This window comes from Cervus canadensis, chromosome 29, assembly GCF_019320065.1.
Source record: "Cervus canadensis isolate Bull #8, Minnesota chromosome 29, ASM1932006v1, whole genome shotgun sequence".
Classification (NCBI taxonomy): Eukaryota; Metazoa; Chordata; class Mammalia; order Artiodactyla; family Cervidae; genus Cervus; species Cervus canadensis.
In genome coordinates this window covers 33,495,871-33,513,900 of record NC_057414.1, presented here as the reverse complement: position 1 = coordinate 33,513,900, position 18,030 = coordinate 33,495,871, and the positions used below count along the sequence as shown (strand labels likewise).

At 45.0% G+C, this 18,030-nt stretch overlaps 1 long non-coding RNA gene across 2 annotated transcripts; it reads left to right on the top strand.

The window, feature by feature from the left end:
* The first annotated feature begins 405 nt into the window (after positions 1-405).
* On the top strand, positions 406-17,750 carry LOC122431446. Of its 2 annotated transcripts, XR_006266506.1 has the most exons (4): positions 406-500; positions 908-1,046; positions 5,853-6,006; positions 17,209-17,750. It is a non-coding gene; the product is annotated as an uncharacterized LOC122431446 (long non-coding RNA). The 2 variants fall into 2 exon arrangements; XR_006266505.1 differs by lacking the exon at positions 406-500 and having other exon boundaries at positions 526-1,046.
* Positions 17,751-18,030: the final 280 nt, after the last annotated feature.

Here is an 18,030-nt window from a genome sequence, read left to right as displayed (position 1 = left end):
TACACAGAAACAAATCTGAAGGTCAGAAGGGTGAACTGATACATCCAAAGTCTCATGGTGAGTGGTACAGCCAGGAGGAGAGTCAAGTGTCCCTGACTACAGGATTCTGGTCTCACATGCTCAGAATCCTCCTGCTCGTCGGCTCTGACAACTGCTCCTTCACTTCCGATCTTGAAATCCTCCATCAGTAGGACCTGCACGTCATCTACCCAACACTCGTTTATCAATGAGAAAATGGATATTTCAAAAGCTGAGTGATGATCTGCGTCACAGAGGTGAGGTCATCGGCAGAACAGAGGCTGGATGCCCAGCCCTTCCCAGCCAGGCTGGTGGCCTTTGTCCCAGCCCTGTTTTCTGGGATGCAGGGGCTGTGGTGGACTTTGGCAGCCCCACAGCAGTCAGCACGAAACCTCTGGCAAAGCTGCAATCTCTACTTGCTGAGGGACTTGGAGAAGAGAGCTCCCAGTCTAGCTTCCTCCCCTCCCGGGGCCGAGAGAGAGGTGTGTGAGACGAGTGTGTCTTTCGCATGCCTTCTTCTGAGAAGGCCAGGGAGCAGATGAGAGGTGTTGAGACAGCACAGAGGCTGGCAGGCTGGAGCAATGACTCACTCATTCACCAGCACCGGACAGACATGTGTTGAGCACCCACCGCCTGCCAAACTCTGAGACAGGACTGGCTCCAGATGTGAGCCAGAAGCTGGGAATGAGATGTGCAAATTCAAAGCTGCAGCCAGAGACAGAGGACGAGCTGGGAGCAGCAGCCAAGCCGTGCTGGGATGGGAGGGAGGAGGCTGAGCCAGATGCTGTCTTTTGCAAAGACAGACCTCACAGCTGATGAAGTCGCCTCCTCAGAGAATGCCTGGTAAATGCTAAAAGCAAGATCAATTTCTGACTTTTTCTCTGTGCAGAAGAAGCCTCCTGACCTCGGTGGAGGTGCCCGCAGCTACAGAACCAACTGTGACTTCATATTTGCAGCTAAAATTTACACGCAGCTCTGCCCTCCCATCACCCCCAGATGGCCACGGTCCCTTCAAATGGACATTGGAGGTTGGTCTGATTTTTGGTACTTCCTGAGGAGAGATAAGAAAAGCATTGGGAGGGTGGTGGTAGAGGGAAAAGAAGCGTCTGGCTTCAGGTCCTGGGAGAGAGAGTTGCTGGGTGGTGACTACTATAGACGAGCATGCCCCCGGCTGGACCACAGGGCCGAGGCAGGCAGGAGGCAGGGTGGTTTTCTGGAAGTCCTGTACAGGCTACACCTACCATGGGAGCCTCCCCGCAACAGCTCAGAAAGAGCTGAAGGACACGGCGGCTCCTGAGTTGAGCATGTGGCCAGCATGGCTGCCCCGCCCGGGTAGGACTTCATTTCCACCCACTGCTGCAGCTTTGTGTCCTTCCTGCCCTGGAAACCTGACCGCTGCTCCGGGTGCTCCCTTTCCCACCCTGGGGGCCCAGCCTGAGCCTGGAGCCCTTTCTCCTGCCCGCCTGCTCTTCTGTATCTGCCCTGTTCAGTATCCCCTCCATCTTTCCCAGGGCCCCCACCCTCCTCCAGGTGCTTCTTCCTACCTGCCTGGTAACGAGTCTGAAGACAGAATCTCAAGTCCCACTGGCTGAATGGATGGGTTGTTCCCTTGCCTCCCACCCCTGCCCAGTCCTCAGACATGGGTGACCCTTAAAACAGCAGCAGCCTCTCGTCATTTCTTGACTCGTGGCTCTAATGGCTGCTACTCAGTCTGAGAGTGGAGGCCAAGCTCCCTTCAAGGGACAGCAAAGCTTTGCATGACCTGACGCCGGCCCATCACTCTGCCTCTGGCCACACTGGCCCCCTGGCCACTCCTCGCATGTACCAACTCACCACAGACAAGGGCTGCCCACCCCTCCTGTCTCTGGGGGGTTCTTCTCCTGGACACCTATGCCCTCCCTCCTCTGCTGCTTTCGGTGTGGACCAGCTAGGCTGGACAGAAAGCCTGTGAAAGGATGAGATTAGAAAGACATCCAAAGTCACCTCCTCCCCCTCCTTCTTGGCAGACTCTAGCCTCTTTACTCCATTCGGTTTTGTTTTTCTACAGAGCACATGCCAGGCCTGGCTGAATCCAGGGCTCAGCCCCCTCCGATATCCCTCCCATCTCATGACTCTCCTATCTTCACGTTCAGTTTCACGCCTTTCTTCACAGTGTTGGCAAAGTAGCCTTTAGCCTCTCTGGGCTTCAGCCTCCAGTTGGCAAAGAGCAGGCTTCATCTGCAGTATTTCCCGAAAAAGGACAAGGGCTCATTCTCACTGGATCAGCTTGAGACTTGGAATATTTTTGAGCCAAACTGTGTGGTCAGGGAAGGGGACCCTCTTGCCTGGAGAGTGGGGGTGCAACCAGCCCCGCCCAAAGCCCAGAGCTTGAAACAGATGAGAAATGGTTCCCAGAGGGAGATGTAGGCACCGGTCCCAGGAGGAGGGGAAACAGAAACAAGGCATGTGAGACTGTATTCACTGGGTCCCCCCAAACACTGCCTCATTCACTTTCTGACTCTCCCCTGGGGCCATCTTGTCTACATTCAGCACTGGTTTTGAACTCACAAAATGCACTGTGTGATCTGTTACTTTCTTGTTAGAAAGTCTCCATGCCTGGAAGTGAAAGTCCAAACTCCTTAGACCAGCATTAAAAGCCACCACGGATGGGCCTTGTCTTTCTTGCCTTGTCTCCTTGACCGCTCTCAGCCTGGCCCAGTGGGGCTCCTCACTGCTGACCTTCCCCACCCGCGATGCTTTCTGTTGCCTGAGCCCCAACTTGCCAAAGGATAGTGGTGTCACTTCCAACCTGACAGTTTCCTTCCATAATTGAACGTGCTTTTGTGAAGCCCTCTGGTATTCATCACGTCCGGCCTTTCCTATACATGGTCTTACATTGTTGGGTATCCACTCGTGACCTCTCCTTCCACTCCTCCAACCCTATTGTAAGTCACTAACTGCGTGACGCCCCGCCCCCTGGACCTGGATGACGCCCCGCCCCTAGAGCTGGATAACGCCCCGCCTCCTGGAACTCCTTGCTAGGCATTGATGGGATCGCAGAAGTCCTGAAAGAAAAAAAATTGTGTTTGGCTTGATGTAGCTGAATTTTTTGCCAGATTCAATAGGTAGGACACTTTTTTGAGCACAAGCTATTGACACTCCATAGAGCTGTTGTTTCTCAGAGCATGTCATCAACCACACAGAGTTATATCCAGCTCCATGCTGGGCTCTGGGAACCTAGAAGGAGTTCATTCATTCATTCAAATATATTTTTGATCCCCTACCATGCACCAACCCTTACACCCCAGTGATGAGAAAGACAAATTCTCCACCTCATGGAGCTTACTTTCTCCTCAGCAGACAGGCGAAAAACAGATTTGTAAACCATCCGGCACATTGGATGGTGATAAGTATGGTAAACAGTGGTCCCCATCTGTGGAGAAGGTCTGAGGGATGGACGGGCATTTCAGCTGAGGGGGTGGGTAGTAAGTCACTGGGACATTATCCCAGCAGAGGAAGCATCAGGTGTCCCAAAGGATGGGGTATGCCAGCTGGGTCCGAAGACCTGCCATGAAGCCAGTGAGCTGGTGAGGTGTGGGGGCAGGGTTTAAGGCACATAAGGAAGAACGGGCCAGAAGTGCTGGAATGATCCTGCAAGAGACTCAGAGAAGGGGGAGTGGGGGGGGGCAGGGGTGGAAAATGGGTAGAAGAAAGACCTCAGGGCATTCCACGCATGGGGAATGATCTTGAGGGATGGAGGCAGGTGGAGAGCACAGTGCCGACTCTGGTCTCTACGTCACAGGACCTGGACTCAAGTTTCCCCCAGACCTCAGACCCACAGTTACAAGGTGGGAGAGCTGCAGACCTCCCCAGGATGCTGGGGGCTATCCATTTTGCTGTGAATATGTGTGCCAAGTGCCAGAGAGAGGGGCGGTTCCCACGGAAATAGGTACTTGGGCACCTTTGCCAGAGATGATGTATGAACTGCTGATTCCCATCACAGTTCAGGTGGAGGCAGGATGCTGATCTCTAGGACCCATTGGACACTCTTCTTGCTCTTAAGGCCCTCTCCTAACCTCACCCCTTGATGAGATAAGAAACAGGCACTATTGCCCATCATGCTTTAGAAACAGGGAGACTGTGAGAGCAGTTAGGAGTTCTTCTCTTAAGTCAGCACTTGAAAGAGGAGTCTAGATTGAGCTCCATGATTGTCCATTCTCCTGAGCACGACTCATTTCCAAAAGCTAGCCGTGCTTTCTATAAAAAGTTTTAATTGTGGCAAAATATACTTTACTATTTAACCATTTTAAAAAGATTTTTTAATGTGGACCATCTTTCAAGTCTTTCTATTGAATTTGTTACAACACTGCTTCTGTTTTATGCTTTGGTTTTTTGGCCACAAGTCATGTGGGATCTTAGCTCTCTGACCAGGCGTTGAACCTGCACCTTCTGCATTGGAAGGTGAGGTCTTAACTGTTGGACCACCAGGGAAGTCCCCATCTTAACCACTTTTAAATGTTCAATTCAGTCTTAAGTACATTCACATTGTTGTGCAATCCTTCTTACAAAACAGAAAAGTGTTAGCTGCTCAGTCGTGTCTGACTCTTTGTGACCCCATGGACTGTAGCCCACCAGGCTCCTCTGTCCACGGAATTCTCCAGGCAAGAATACTGGAGTGTGTTTCTATTTCCTTCTCCAGGGGATCTTTCTGATCCACGGATTGAACCCCAGATTCTTTACTACCTGAACCACCAATAGAAACTGCCCATTAAAAAAGAACTCCCCTCCTCCAGGCCCTGGCAGCCGCCATTCCACTTTCTGTCTCTATGAATGTGATGACTCTAGGGAATCTCTGATAAGTGGAATCAAACAGTATTTATCTTTTTGAGACAGGTTTTCTTCAATTAGCATAATGTCCTCAAGGTTCGTCCATGTTATAATATGTGCCAGAATTTCTTTCTTCTGTAAGGCTGGATAATATTCCATTATATATATTTATCCATTCATCAGTCAGTGGACACCTGGGTTGCTTCCTTCTTTTGGGTGTTGTGAATAATGCTGCTTTGAACCCGGGTGTACAAATATCTGTTTGAGACTCTGTCTTCAATTCTTTTCCAGCATAGAATTGCTGAATGAAAATATGGTGTTTCTATTTTTCAATTTCTTAAGGAAACTCTACACTATTTTTCATAACTATACCACTTTGCATTTCCACATATAGGACATAAGAGTTTCAATTCCTTTTCATGGAATTTTCGGTCATCTGTATATCATCTATTCAAGTCCCTTGGCCATTTTTAATAGGGTTGTTTGTTTGCTAATCAAGCAATTTTAGTGATCACTGGAAGGAAGGAAGGTTGGTGCACAGTGGTGTCTGACTCTTTGTGACCCTGTGGGCTGTAGTCCACCAGGTTCTTCTGTCCATGGAATTTTCCAGGTAAGAATACTAGAATGGGTTGCCATTTCCTGTTCCAGGGGATCTTCCCAACCCAGTGATTGCACCTGTGTCTCCTGCACTGGCAGGAAGGTTCTTTACCACTAGTGCCATGTGGGAAGCCCAGTGATCACAGGAATAAGATAATAAATATAAAGGAATAGGGTGAGCTGGGCTAAGAGTATATCAGCTCTGAATCCAATATTCCAGGTGGTTGACCGTCTCAACCTGCCCGTGGACATGGCTAAACCTCTTGCTCAGTGGCTGTTAACACTAGTGATGAGAAATTCCTGCCTCTCAAGAAACGATTGGAGAGAACCAGGGCTGACTTCAGAGTCATACCTTTCCTCCAAACTGAGATTGAAGAAGAAATTATTTCTGTATTAAAAAAATCTTGTTCTTTCCCTTTTTGACTTTTCAGCCCAATCTGCAGCATGACTATCACCACAACAATCACAGAACTGTAACTACCACCCCCCCGACCACCACCCCTGCAACCAGCATGGCTCTTGTGTTCACTGGGGGCCACATCTGGTGTCCCCGTGGCTGGAATCCCTCCGTGTTCAAGTCCCTAGGTAGGAAATAGCCAGCCATTAAGCCATCTGGTTGGCTAAACATCCTAAGTGTCTGAAAACGAGAAGAAAATGTGGGTCTTTCTTCTCTTTTTGTTTATCATCCATACCAGAGAGCAATGAAGCGGTGGTTGGAAATTTTAAGCGGCAGCTTCAGTCAGGCCGTATGGTTTATAGAGATTAACTCACCCCCTTGGAGTGTTCAGCAACCAACCAGAAGGCTTTCCCAAGCCAAGCAATTTTATAATTAAGTGATAATTGTTTTTTGGAGGTCTTTTCTCCCCTCCCCTTGGGTAGCCTTGAGAAAGATAAACAGCTGCAGGAATCAATAAGCATCAAGGTCATGGGCTGAATTATTTACCGATTCTCTGCTATTTATCTCAAACTTCTCTCTCTACAAGAAAAAATTGTGTCTACTTCACAGAAGATTTAGAACATAACCTGGTTTAGTTTCACAGTTATTACTGTCTTTACTTTTTTTTTTTATGATGGAGCAAAATTGCTGTCTCACTGACAGAGTCTAGAGAATGGGAGCATGAAAGGGCCTGAGGCCAGGGTTCCTTCACCGGGCTGGGCCCTGAGCTGTGGCGGTGCTTGTGCTAGGGGAGGGACAGCAAAAGATGCAGGCTGTGTGCACTTGTACACACCTGTGTGCACCTATTCCCATATGTGGCTTATTTTCATGATGACTATAGCATCTCCCTAACAGGCCTCCTAACCTCCTGGTTTTGTCCCACCCACTATGGATTCTGCGATCTTCAGTCAAAATGATCTTTCCTAAACCCAAATCTTCCAATTCTCTATGAAGAAGTCTTTAGGGTCATCTAAATCCACATACATTCCTTATGGATCCGGCAGCAGCGTGCACCTCTATGCACACCTGGCCTCATGTCCTGCTACTCCCTGTTTTCTTCAATATTTCTTGGAGTTCCTCAAACATACCCTCAGGGTCCCCTCAGCTGTTGATCCCGCTGGAATATTATTCTGTTTCCCAGGGCAAGCCCTCCTTTCATCTAAGTTCTACCTTTTAAGTCTGCATGATTTCCACTTCCTGATCTCCTTGAGCACACTTCCCAAGCCCCATGAGGTGTCCTGGGTCATTTATGATGAAGGACCATGCTTATATGAGCATGTGTTATATCACTAAGAATAGCTCAATGTCTAGTCCATGATCGAGAGTCAATACCTATTTGTGCGGTTGGTGAAGGAAACTCGTAAGTTACCGTGGACCACAGGGAAGAAAAAAGGGTTCAGGGACAGTGTCCCCTGGCAGAAGGTTGCTGTGACGTTGTAGCCAAGCTTCTCTGAGAAGCACCTTGCTTGCCTGTGGGTGAACCACACAGTAACAGAAAGTAGTTGTGAAAGTTTTAAAGAAAGCACGATACTCTATACAAATTAATATTAAAAGTCAATATATTGAGACTTGGTTATCTGTTTAGAAGATTGTTACTCCTCTCAGCAAACTGCCCATTTCCATGTATTTTACTCTCGAATCAATTTTTAAACAACTTTCAAAGTATATATCTGTTCGGTAAAACAACAAGACATCTGCACTCAAAATATGTACTCTGGGTGAGTCCTTCATTCTTTCAGACCATTAGCATATTCATTAATAGGTACAGGAATAAAAAGAGATTCAGGGGACAATCTAGGTTAGATAGATGTGCTTGACCTCCACCAATTCTGAGTTGAGTTAGAAGCCACTACACTCCAAATCAAATTGACTTAATGTTATTTTATGTCCTTTGCCGGCACATTTCCAGTTTTGCTTTTCTTTGGCAGATAAAGCTGGTAGGTAACTTAAAGTCACCTCTATACATTTATATGGTGCCAAATATTTGGATGGAAACCTATGAAACAAAATTGAGCAAAGCATCTGGGTAGGTAACTCAGATGTTCCTTTTCATTTGGAGTTTTGAGGGTTCTGTAGACAAATCTAAGACACATGGCTTCCTATCTGAGGCCCTTCATCTTCCTTGAGGCCTTGGAAGTTGATCCTGGCTCCAGGCCAGGGACCAGATGCTCTGGCTCCGTGCATTCATAGGGCTGTGAGCAGCTTCGAAAGAGCTTCTTGACCTCTATTAAGGGTGCAGATGCCAACGATGCATTCAGTTCTCTCACTTTCTCTCTCTCTCTCCACCTCAGCAACTATTAATGAACTAGAATCAATCTGGCTGCTTGGTGAGATTAGAGGACTTTCTTTTTCACTCACCTTGCAACTGCTGCTAGGAAAAGCATCAGTTTGTCATAAACTCACTCTCTCTCTTTGCATCTCTGCTGTTGATTAAGTAATGCCACCCTGGGCCTTGTTCTGATAAAGCAGCTTCGAAGAAAGCCAAGTGATGGGTCTCCACACAAGCCCAGTTATTATTCTCCACCCAGGGATGGCTTAAGTAAGGCAACATGTTGGTGCTCAACAGTTCCTCCGGAGAATCTTGGTTTTAATCTGAGACAGTGTTTATCCTGAGAGGAGGTTTTTCAGAGGTTAGGTAGGGCCAGGCCTACAGAGGAGTTGAGAGGCTGGACAGGATGCAGCTCTGGCTGTTTGGAAGGATCCAAATAACTTTACAGCAGGAACTTGAACCAGCTCTGGGGGATGTTCCAAAATCCCATTCTTCACACTATCTTCATCATTCTGGTCCTAATGGCCAGAGACTGGAGGGTAGCAGTGTCTTTCATGAGTTTCACTGGAAGGGAAATGCTGAGAACAAATGGAAGGTGCTGGATATAGAAGCAGCAGAAACTGAGAGCCAAGAAAAAGCTGGTTTAGGACCAGGCAAATGGTTAGGAGACTAGGAAATCCTGTGCAGTACAGCGAGCAGACATGCTCATTCTTCTTCCATTGATTAGACACCAACAGAGGTTTGGAAGGGCAAGGGCACATCCCATGCCACACAGGTTGACACTTGGATCTATATATGTGTATTATTTTCTCTTACTGCAAAACTACATTTACTCTTTATCCCTTGAGCTTCTCTACTTTCTTAAAGACTGTCAATAAAACTGCCCTGTTTTTAAGCAAGATGTAGACTCTGTCATAGACAAAAGTTCACAAGCATTAAAGTAGGGAGTGGATTCTCTTTTTAAAGTCCCCACTTAAAAAGTGATTGTTGTTGTTTAGTCACTGAGTCCTGTCTGATTTTTGCAGCCCTATGGACTGTAGCTCACCACGCTCCTTTGTCCATGGGATTCTCCAGGCAAGAATACTCGAGTGGGTTGCAATCTCCTTCTCCAAGGGGTCTTTCTGACCCAGGGATTGAACCTGGGTCTCCTGCATTGGTAGGTGGATTCTTTACCACTGAGCCACCAGGGAAGCCCTAAAAAGGGATAGCACTTTCTAATTGCTTGTTGTAAATCAGGATAACACAGGGATGGCATAAGAAATTTGAGGTACTATGCAAAGTTGCCAGTTCTCTTGGGCAAAGAAAATTGCAGAAGTGCTGTATTAGTTGGGATTTACTCTAAGCTTCTATTACAAAGAGACTCACTAAATGCAGTGCTTAAACAAGAATAAAAATATCAGACTCTATTAAGAGTGTTTCTCAGCCAGTAGACAGAAACATAGGACACACATACGCTTCCTTTTAAGGCACAACCAGAAAATGGCAGACCTTAGTCACAAGGTCACACAGCCAAGCAACGTTGAGAAACTAGCCCTCAACTGGGTACCAGTGTTCCCAGGTAAGAGACAGGAACTCTGTTATTGAAGGAAGAAGAGTCAAATGATATTGATGGACAATTTGCAGGTTCTTCCTCAGATACACACCCAGAAGGAAGGAAGGACAACACGGAACTCAAGATATTAAACTACTGCTTGGACTGAGGTAGTAATTGAAGTTATAAAGAGGAATAAAAGTAACTTGAGGCAAGTAAAAGGCAGTCTTCCCAGACTTTAAAGATAAAGGGAATCAAATGTTGATGTGCATATTAGAAATAGAAGAGGAAAAGAGTGTGTAGATCATTTTATATTTCTTTCAATTCCGTCCACACTGGCTTAAATGGGGTGCAACTTGATTCAGTTGGCAATCCCATATGGCAGTTATCTTTAACTAGACTGAATATGAAAATTTTAATTCTTTACCACTTTATTTTGAAATGTCCCTGGATATTCCTGGTGATATCACTTGTTCTGATGTCTCCATTGTCTGAGTTAACATTGTCTCTCCAGCCTTCTTATTGCTAATATGTGCTTAACATATATTTTTTTAAGCATATGTGTCTGTGTCTTCAGATGTAAAGAGGTTTCTTGTAGACAACAAATAGTATGTATTCAGTCTGATGATTTCTGTCTTTTATTTGATGCATTTAGACTATTCATATTTAATGTGATTATTGATATGCTTGGATTTAAGTCTACCATGTTGCTTACTTTCTTTTTGTTTTATGTACTCTTTGATCTTAGTTCATCATTTTCTGCTGCTTTTTGGATTAATTAAGGATTTTCTATTATTCCTTCTTATGTCCGTTACTGGCTAGTTATATCTCTTGTTTTATTTAATTTAACTTTTATTTTTTAGTGGTTGTTCTCAGATTTATAATATGACCTAAACTTATCATAGATGGCCTTGAAATAATATTATATCATTTTTTATATAATGTAAGATTTTTAGACTTACACTGTCCTGTTCATCCTTTGTGCTATGTGGATGTATTTACATCTACATATATTATAAATTCCATAATACATGACTATATTTGTGTTTGAACATTCACTTATGTTTTGGAGAAATCAAAAGATGAAGAAAAAGGAAATACCAATATTTTAAAATACCCTTTAGTTCTTTGCATAGGTCCATAATTCCACAAGTTTTCTTCTGCCCAAATAACTTCCTTTAATATTTCTTGTAGGACTGATATACTGGTAATAAATTCTTTCAGCTTTTGTTTATCTGAAACAGGTTTTATTTTGTCTTCATTTTTAAAAGCTATTTTTCACTGAATAGAATGAGATCATACAGAAAGAGTAGTTGTGAGTTTTTTTTAATGAGATGCTATGCTGTACTGTGCTGTCACTTGAGTTGTGTCCGACTCTTTGCCACCCTATGGTCTGTAGCCCGCCAGGCTCCTCCGTCCATGGGATTCTCCCGGCAAGAATACTGGAGTGGGTTGCCATTTCCTACTCCAAAGGAGGAGCTGTAAATATTTACTAAAATGAGTTGGCCAAAATATTTGTCTGGCCAAAATATTGGTTTGTACACCACTGACCAGCTGTATTCCATGGCAGGAATACTATAGAACAAAATAATTTTTAATGAAACTTAAAAGATATACTCATTTTTCTCAATTTTTAACAATGGTTTACAAACATTTTTTCCCTTTGGCTGAGCCAGGCCTTAGTTGCAACATGCAGTATCTTTAGTTGAGGCATGTGGGATCTATCCCTGACCAGGGATTGAACCTGGGACCCTGTACATTTAGAGCACAGGGTCTTAACCACTGGGTCACCAGAGAAGTCTGTACAAACGTTTATGGTGCATATCCTGGAGGTCCTGCAGCCATGAGGAACTCAGGAGGCATGTTCCTAGGCGAGGGTGTGGTATGTGCCTACAGGGGTTCTAACTGAAGCCTGAAGCAGGACTGTAGGGATTCCTCCAAAGAGGAAGACCTTGAGCAGCCACTCAAGATGAAGGTGAATGAATAAATATCTGTTCCACTTTGTCTTTAGTTCCTCAACATTGGAAAGCAGACAGGACTGGAAATTTGTCAGGATGTGAAATTAATACTCATGGGCTTGATGGTGAAGGAGTGGGCGGAATATTGGAGGCACTTTAGAAAGCGTCTTTTTGGACCACCAGTTGGGGTACTTTGTCAGGCTGTATCTAAAAAGGGCCACACACTGTACAAACAGTCATTTTAGATGTTCCCTATAAGGCCTATTTCAGAGGTTTTCCAAATGGGCACTGTATTGCCAAAGAGTGTATCGACAGTTTTGTTATAAGGTCAAGGCCAGAGTTATCAAGTAGAGAAGCTAATAACAACAGCAAGGCACACAACCCCAAGGCCTGGGTTCTAAATTGTTCTTGGGGATTATTGAGGCACCTATGTAATTAGTAATTAATCTTACACAGATTAGAAAAAATGATTATTCTCATGACTTATGGGTATATTTTGGACTACCTAGAAATTAAGTAATCGTTGGTATTGAATACAGAGAATTGGAGACTTGAGTATAATTTTGTTTGGATGTAATCCTAAAAGTATATATGGCCTGGCACATATGTACTCCTATGCCTTCCCACTCAGCAAGAGTAAGAGGTTCTCTGTTCCTTAAAAGATGCTGCTTTTGGAGATCACATTGGTGACCATTAGCTGCGGCCAGAGGGAAATCATCTTAATTGGTCTAGCCACAGCCACAGGGAGACCGCTCTAATTCTGGAATTGGAGAAAAACCGCCATGGTGGACTGTTATTACTGCTCCTAACATACAGGAGTCTATCAAGAATCTGTAGAGTTCAAGTGTATCTGTTCAATTTTAAAGTGCGCCTTTACCTAGCTGTGCTTTCCAAGAAAACTTATTTTTTATTTATAATCTTTTTCTTGTCCTGGAAAAAAAAATATGTGCTCCTGTTTGTGTACATCTGAATTCAAATTCTAGAGAAAAATAGTCTTGTGCTACTTTTCCTTTGTCCTTAGAATGCAGACTATGACGGCATGTAAGGTTGTGGGCTTTCAGTTCTGCAAGTAGAACAGCACTGAAATGGCTTGCATTCACCCTAGAAATAGATCGAATGACCAGTAATGCTGCTGGTGATGAAGACTCAGAGATGATCAAGGTGTACATGGTCCCTGCCCTTTGTGGAGCTCACAACCCAGGGATAGAGAAAGGTATTAAAGAGGAATCATACACATAATTATCTGAATACAGTTGTGTCTGGGTTAGGCAGAGCCTAAAGTGCCCAGAACGAATGTTTTGGGGGTTTAATTTAGTCTGGGAGTTGAAGGCTGAGAAATGAAAAGTGAGAAATTAAGAGAAAAGGGGCCAGGGTGGAGTGGATGTCCAGAACAGGAGAGGTGGGATTTCCCTGGTGTCCAGTGGTTGGGACTCTCTGCTTTTTCTGCAGATGGCCCAGGTTCCATCCCTTGCTGGGGAACTAGGATCCCACAAGCTGCAAGGTGCCCCTAACCTCCCCAAACAGAAGAGGGGAGTAGCTTGAATTAAGTTTGAGGAAAGCAAAAAGGCCAATGTGCAGGGACCAGAGGGAGAGAGAGGGAGATTGTATGGTGATGAGGTATTGATTAGGGGCTCAGTCACTTCAGACCATGGAAACCATTCTGAAGAGTTGGAACTTAGTCTAAGATCCCTGGGAAATCACCGAATCCTTCTAAAATATGACCGTGATATGATCAGATCTGCCTTTTCAGAGGAAAATGGGCTGGAAAGGGGTAGGAAAGGCTGCAGAAAGGTGTTGCTGGGTGACACTGAGCGAAGATTTCCATACTGTACAGAGGATCTCAGCCATTTTCGTGTCCTTCTGCATGCTCCAACCAAATTAAACACTCTATTTTAATACTTAGGGAAAAGAAGTCCATTTATTAGGCAAGCGGACAAGGGAGAAAAGAGAAAAATGGCACAAATTACCTGCTCCTCCACTGCCATTATGCCAGCTCTTCCTCATCAGGGATGACTTGTGGTGCTGGTAGAGTTCCCCTGGACCAGGGCCCCACATTTCTCATCCTAGAGAGAGTCAGGGGAGTAGATGTGGGTGTCAGGAGATCATCATGATGAATTCAGATATTACACCAAGCTCAGTAGTCCTGGTCTGCTGACTGAACTTTTATAATTCCTCTCCTATTTCTGCCTTTCGAACGAATCTAGTTTTTCACTGTGTCTCTATCCTGAGTTATCTCAGAAACATGGGACTTTCCTGGTGGCCCAGTGGTTAAGAATGGGCCTTGCAATGCAGGGGAAAAGGGTTCAATCTCTGATTGGGAAACTAAGATCCTGCGTGTCACGGAGCAACTAAGTCCTCACGCCACAGCTGGAGGGTCTGTGTGCTGCCACAAAAGAGCCTGCATGATGCAATGAAGACTCGATGCAGCTTAATAAATAAACAAACATTTTTAAAAAAGAAGAAATGGGGGACTTGATCGTCAAGATGTACCACAGCCCCATGATTCAGGAACGGAGGTAGGGGAAACTATAGAGTCTAACTCATATTGGCTCAACGTGTCTCTCTTAATCAAGTTTACAGAGTTAAACAACAACAATAAAACAAACCAAAAACCCAATCTTCTATCAAGGGCAGATTAACCAGTAACACATTTTTTCTGACTCGTATTGTTTCCAGCCAATCATATGTAATGTCTGCACTTCGGTACAGACAGAGCTTTGGTTTTGTTTGCGCTTCAGTTCTTCTTATTTTTGTTTTGCTTGTTTGTTTCAATGGTGGTGATAATCAGCAGAGGAGAATTCCTGTTGAGAGGTTCATGCTTGCTTTATGATTTTTCTTCCCATCATCCAGGGTTACAAACCACAGAAACACTCTTTTAGAGCACTTAGGGTAGAAGATGTTTAAATAATACCTTCTACAGGAGACCTGCTCCGTGATAGGATCATTAGAGACCAAAATTATCCCTGCTATACTCAAGCTTAGTTTTCATTTTTCATCTCAGAATATCTCCAGCAGGGTTTAAAGTGATGCTGCTTAAGTGTGGTCTGTGGACCCATGCCAGGCCGTGAAACGCTTGTCACTGGTCTGTGATGAGATGTATATGCAAACTGAAAATAAGCATTTAGAAGTTTTCATAAACGTTTCCATAACTTTTCATCTGCTCTGTTGAATCTTATAAATAATTCAAGCTAGTATTTTATGTCTTAAATTTTTTTTTCATTTTCCTCATAATTAATTTCTGTTGTTTTTATAACAGCATTTAATCCACAGAGGTTTGGAAAAAGAACCAGTGCCCCCAATCCTTGTCCTCTCTGTATTATTCAATTTTTTGCAACTTCTTATTAATCTTTAATGATTTTAAATAGAAAACTAAAAAATGCAAAGAAGCATGTTTAAAAAAATAGCTGGTCTCACATCACAGATAATTAGAGGACTAGGCTGAAGGAATAGCCTTGGACAGAATCAGCTAGACAAACACATGAAGAGTACCTTTTTAAGAATATCTTAAGTTCCTGATCAGTAGTTATAGCTGGACACATGAGGGTGTAATCTATTGCTACCTTTTAAAACCCATTATCTATAATAATTCTGTGTGGGAAAACCAAGCAAATATACAAAGCCCAGTGGCATTGTTGTAGCCACGCTTTCCGGGAAACAAACTCACTCAGAAGGACAATGCAGATAGTGGAGTGCAGTTTATTACACCTGGGGACCCAAGGCAGAGTCTCCTCTTAGCCAAGGACTCCGGCCAGCATTTGTGAAAATCTTTTATACCCCATGTGTACGTGTCCGAACCCACCACCCCAAATTCCTTGAGACTTACATAGACAAAGGAAGGGTAAATACAATCCCTATAAACCCATCACTCATGTGCCATGTGCTCAGACAGTTAAACAATTAGCCCATAGTCAATAAGCCCGAGGTTACACTCCGATAGGTACAGAAAAATTTATGGCCTGTCTGGAAGAAGGGGTGATTAGTGTATGTGTTCTCTTAGGCAATGAGAAACCTGGGTACGATCTTCAAGATTCCCCTCTCCAGAGAGGGTATTATCCTTCTGTTGTCGTTTCCATAGACACTAAACACAGTGCAGAGTCCATTGGAGAGGTGGTCAAACATGATCAGCATGAACAGGCCTGAGATGGAGTCCAGGCCCTATGAATTCCTTCTTCAGCATAAAGCAGAGAACATTCATTATCTGTTAGCTCAGCTGGGGCTGGGGTTGGGGGGTGGGGGGGTACTGGTCCAAGAAGGCCTTGGATGTAGTGGCCCAGTTCTGGCCCACAGGGTTTTAGAGTCTCCAGCAGACCAGCCTGGGCTTGTTTCTTGAGGGCATGAGGGAGGTAGCAAGCTCCTCCAGGCCTGGGCTCAGAACTGGCATTCTCACTGTGCTCCATGGGCATGTCACAAGGCCAAAACAGCTTCCAGGGGGTGGAGGGACAGATTCTATTCCATAGGATGTGGATAAAGAAAGGGGAAAAATTACTAATGCACGTTTATGTCCTGGATGCACAGTGAGGCCAAGCAAACTGAAATGTTGGAATTTGAAGCAGAGAAAGGTTTGTTGGAGACAGATGGCTCAGGCCCTAAAAAGCCCCATACTCCTTGAAGAGTTTCAGCAAAGCACCTTTAAAAGGCAGGTGAAGGAGAGTCTCTGGGGCTAAGATCAGCTGGTGCACAATTCTCTGATTGGCTGATGGTGAGAGAGCAGGGTCATATCAAAGGGGCTAACTTTATTAGTCCTCAGGCTCCAGGAAGCCTGGGGCTAATAGTTGACATCTTCCATTTGGTGGTGGGGGGGTTTACGTCTGCAAAACAACTCAGGAAATTTGCATCAAATACTATTATCTAGGTACTTCAGAGAGGAACTAAAGCAGAGAATGTGGGGGAGGCCTGTCGTCCCCCTGTTGCCCGCACCAGAAGGTCCCAAGGGGTCCTACTCTGTTATAGGGTCAGGACCATCCTGGTAATTGTATGAGCTTCCACATTTTCTAGAAAACCAGGTGATCTCACGTTTTAGATGCTAGTGCCTGACTTCCTGGCCCTGAGGGCTTTTGATAAAATACTGCTCTTCTCTCTCAAGAGTTCAAAATGGACACCACTAATTGATCAGTATACTCTGCTATTGAACTTGAAAGTGACTTTAGGATCTTTAGAATTGGATTTGCAAATTGAAATCTGTCACTTGGCACCGCAATTATGGTCAGGAGCAGCTTGGGAGTCACGGCCCCTTAGAGGGCAGTGCATGTAAGTTCCACGATTAGCCATAGGTGGCTACCTCCTTGGCTACTAAACTTGACCCTTCATGGTCATTGTAGCCCAATTATAAGGCCCATAGAGATCTGTCTACAATCTGAGAAGAGGAAGAACAGCCAGGTCTTCGTCAAGGTAAGTTATATTATTCTCCCATCGGTGGCAGGTAGCTTCAGGCTGCAGGTGGGGTCCTTGGAGCTTCTCTGGGCTAACATATAGGGCAGTTTTATTAGTCTGGGGATTATCAAGGATAATGGATGTGACTAGAATACTAGAAATTCTCAGGAATGACATAAATGAAGCCTGAACACATTAGGTAACATCTTGGGTCTGAATCCAGGGTGTGGATGAAATCATGTTTCGGATACTCTCCTGTGGTCCTGGAAGACTGAAGGAGGAGAACGAGGTGAGGTGGGAGGCAGATCTCCCCATCCCCCACCCTCTGCCCCCTGCCAGGGTAAAGCAATTGAAGATTCATTCCTAGTGGACCAAAACTCCAAGAGAAGAACAGCAGGACAATTAAAGAAGAAGGCTGGGCCTTGCCCAGACTGCATACTTCTCATTCCCGAAGTCACGAGGCCTCCGAACTACACTTGTGCAGACCGGCTCCTTGCAGACCAAAGGGGGAGCAATGTGAAAGGTTGCTCTACCCATATGCCTTTGCCATAGAGTCCATCTCGTCTAAGAGCTGCGTGTGCCTACCTGGGAGGATCTTGAGATATATCGAATATGGACTCTGCATCAGGCAAAACAAAGTGATTGGCCAAAGAAAAACTAGAAGAAATGCCCCATACAAGTGATCTAAACTGCCAAGAGGGGGCGCCTCAGCAGCTCTCCCTCTGAGGCTGGCTGTGTGTCTATGCACACTCACGGTGCTCTTTTTCCTCTTAATAAATGCTTTACTTGCTTCACTAATTTCTGTCTTTGTGGAAATTCTTTTCTGCAAAGTTGAAGGGCCAGGGCTCTAAGTGGCTAGGATCTGGTGCTTTCAGCACTGCTACCAGGCCTCAGTCTCTGGCTGGGAACCCAACTCCCCTCCAAGCTGCTGCAGGCTGGGACCACCGGACATCAGAGGTAACTGGGAGTTGCATGGGACAATGAGCATTTCCCTGCTGCAGGAATCATGTTCCTTGCCCAGTGGGCCATAAGAGAGGCCATGGCT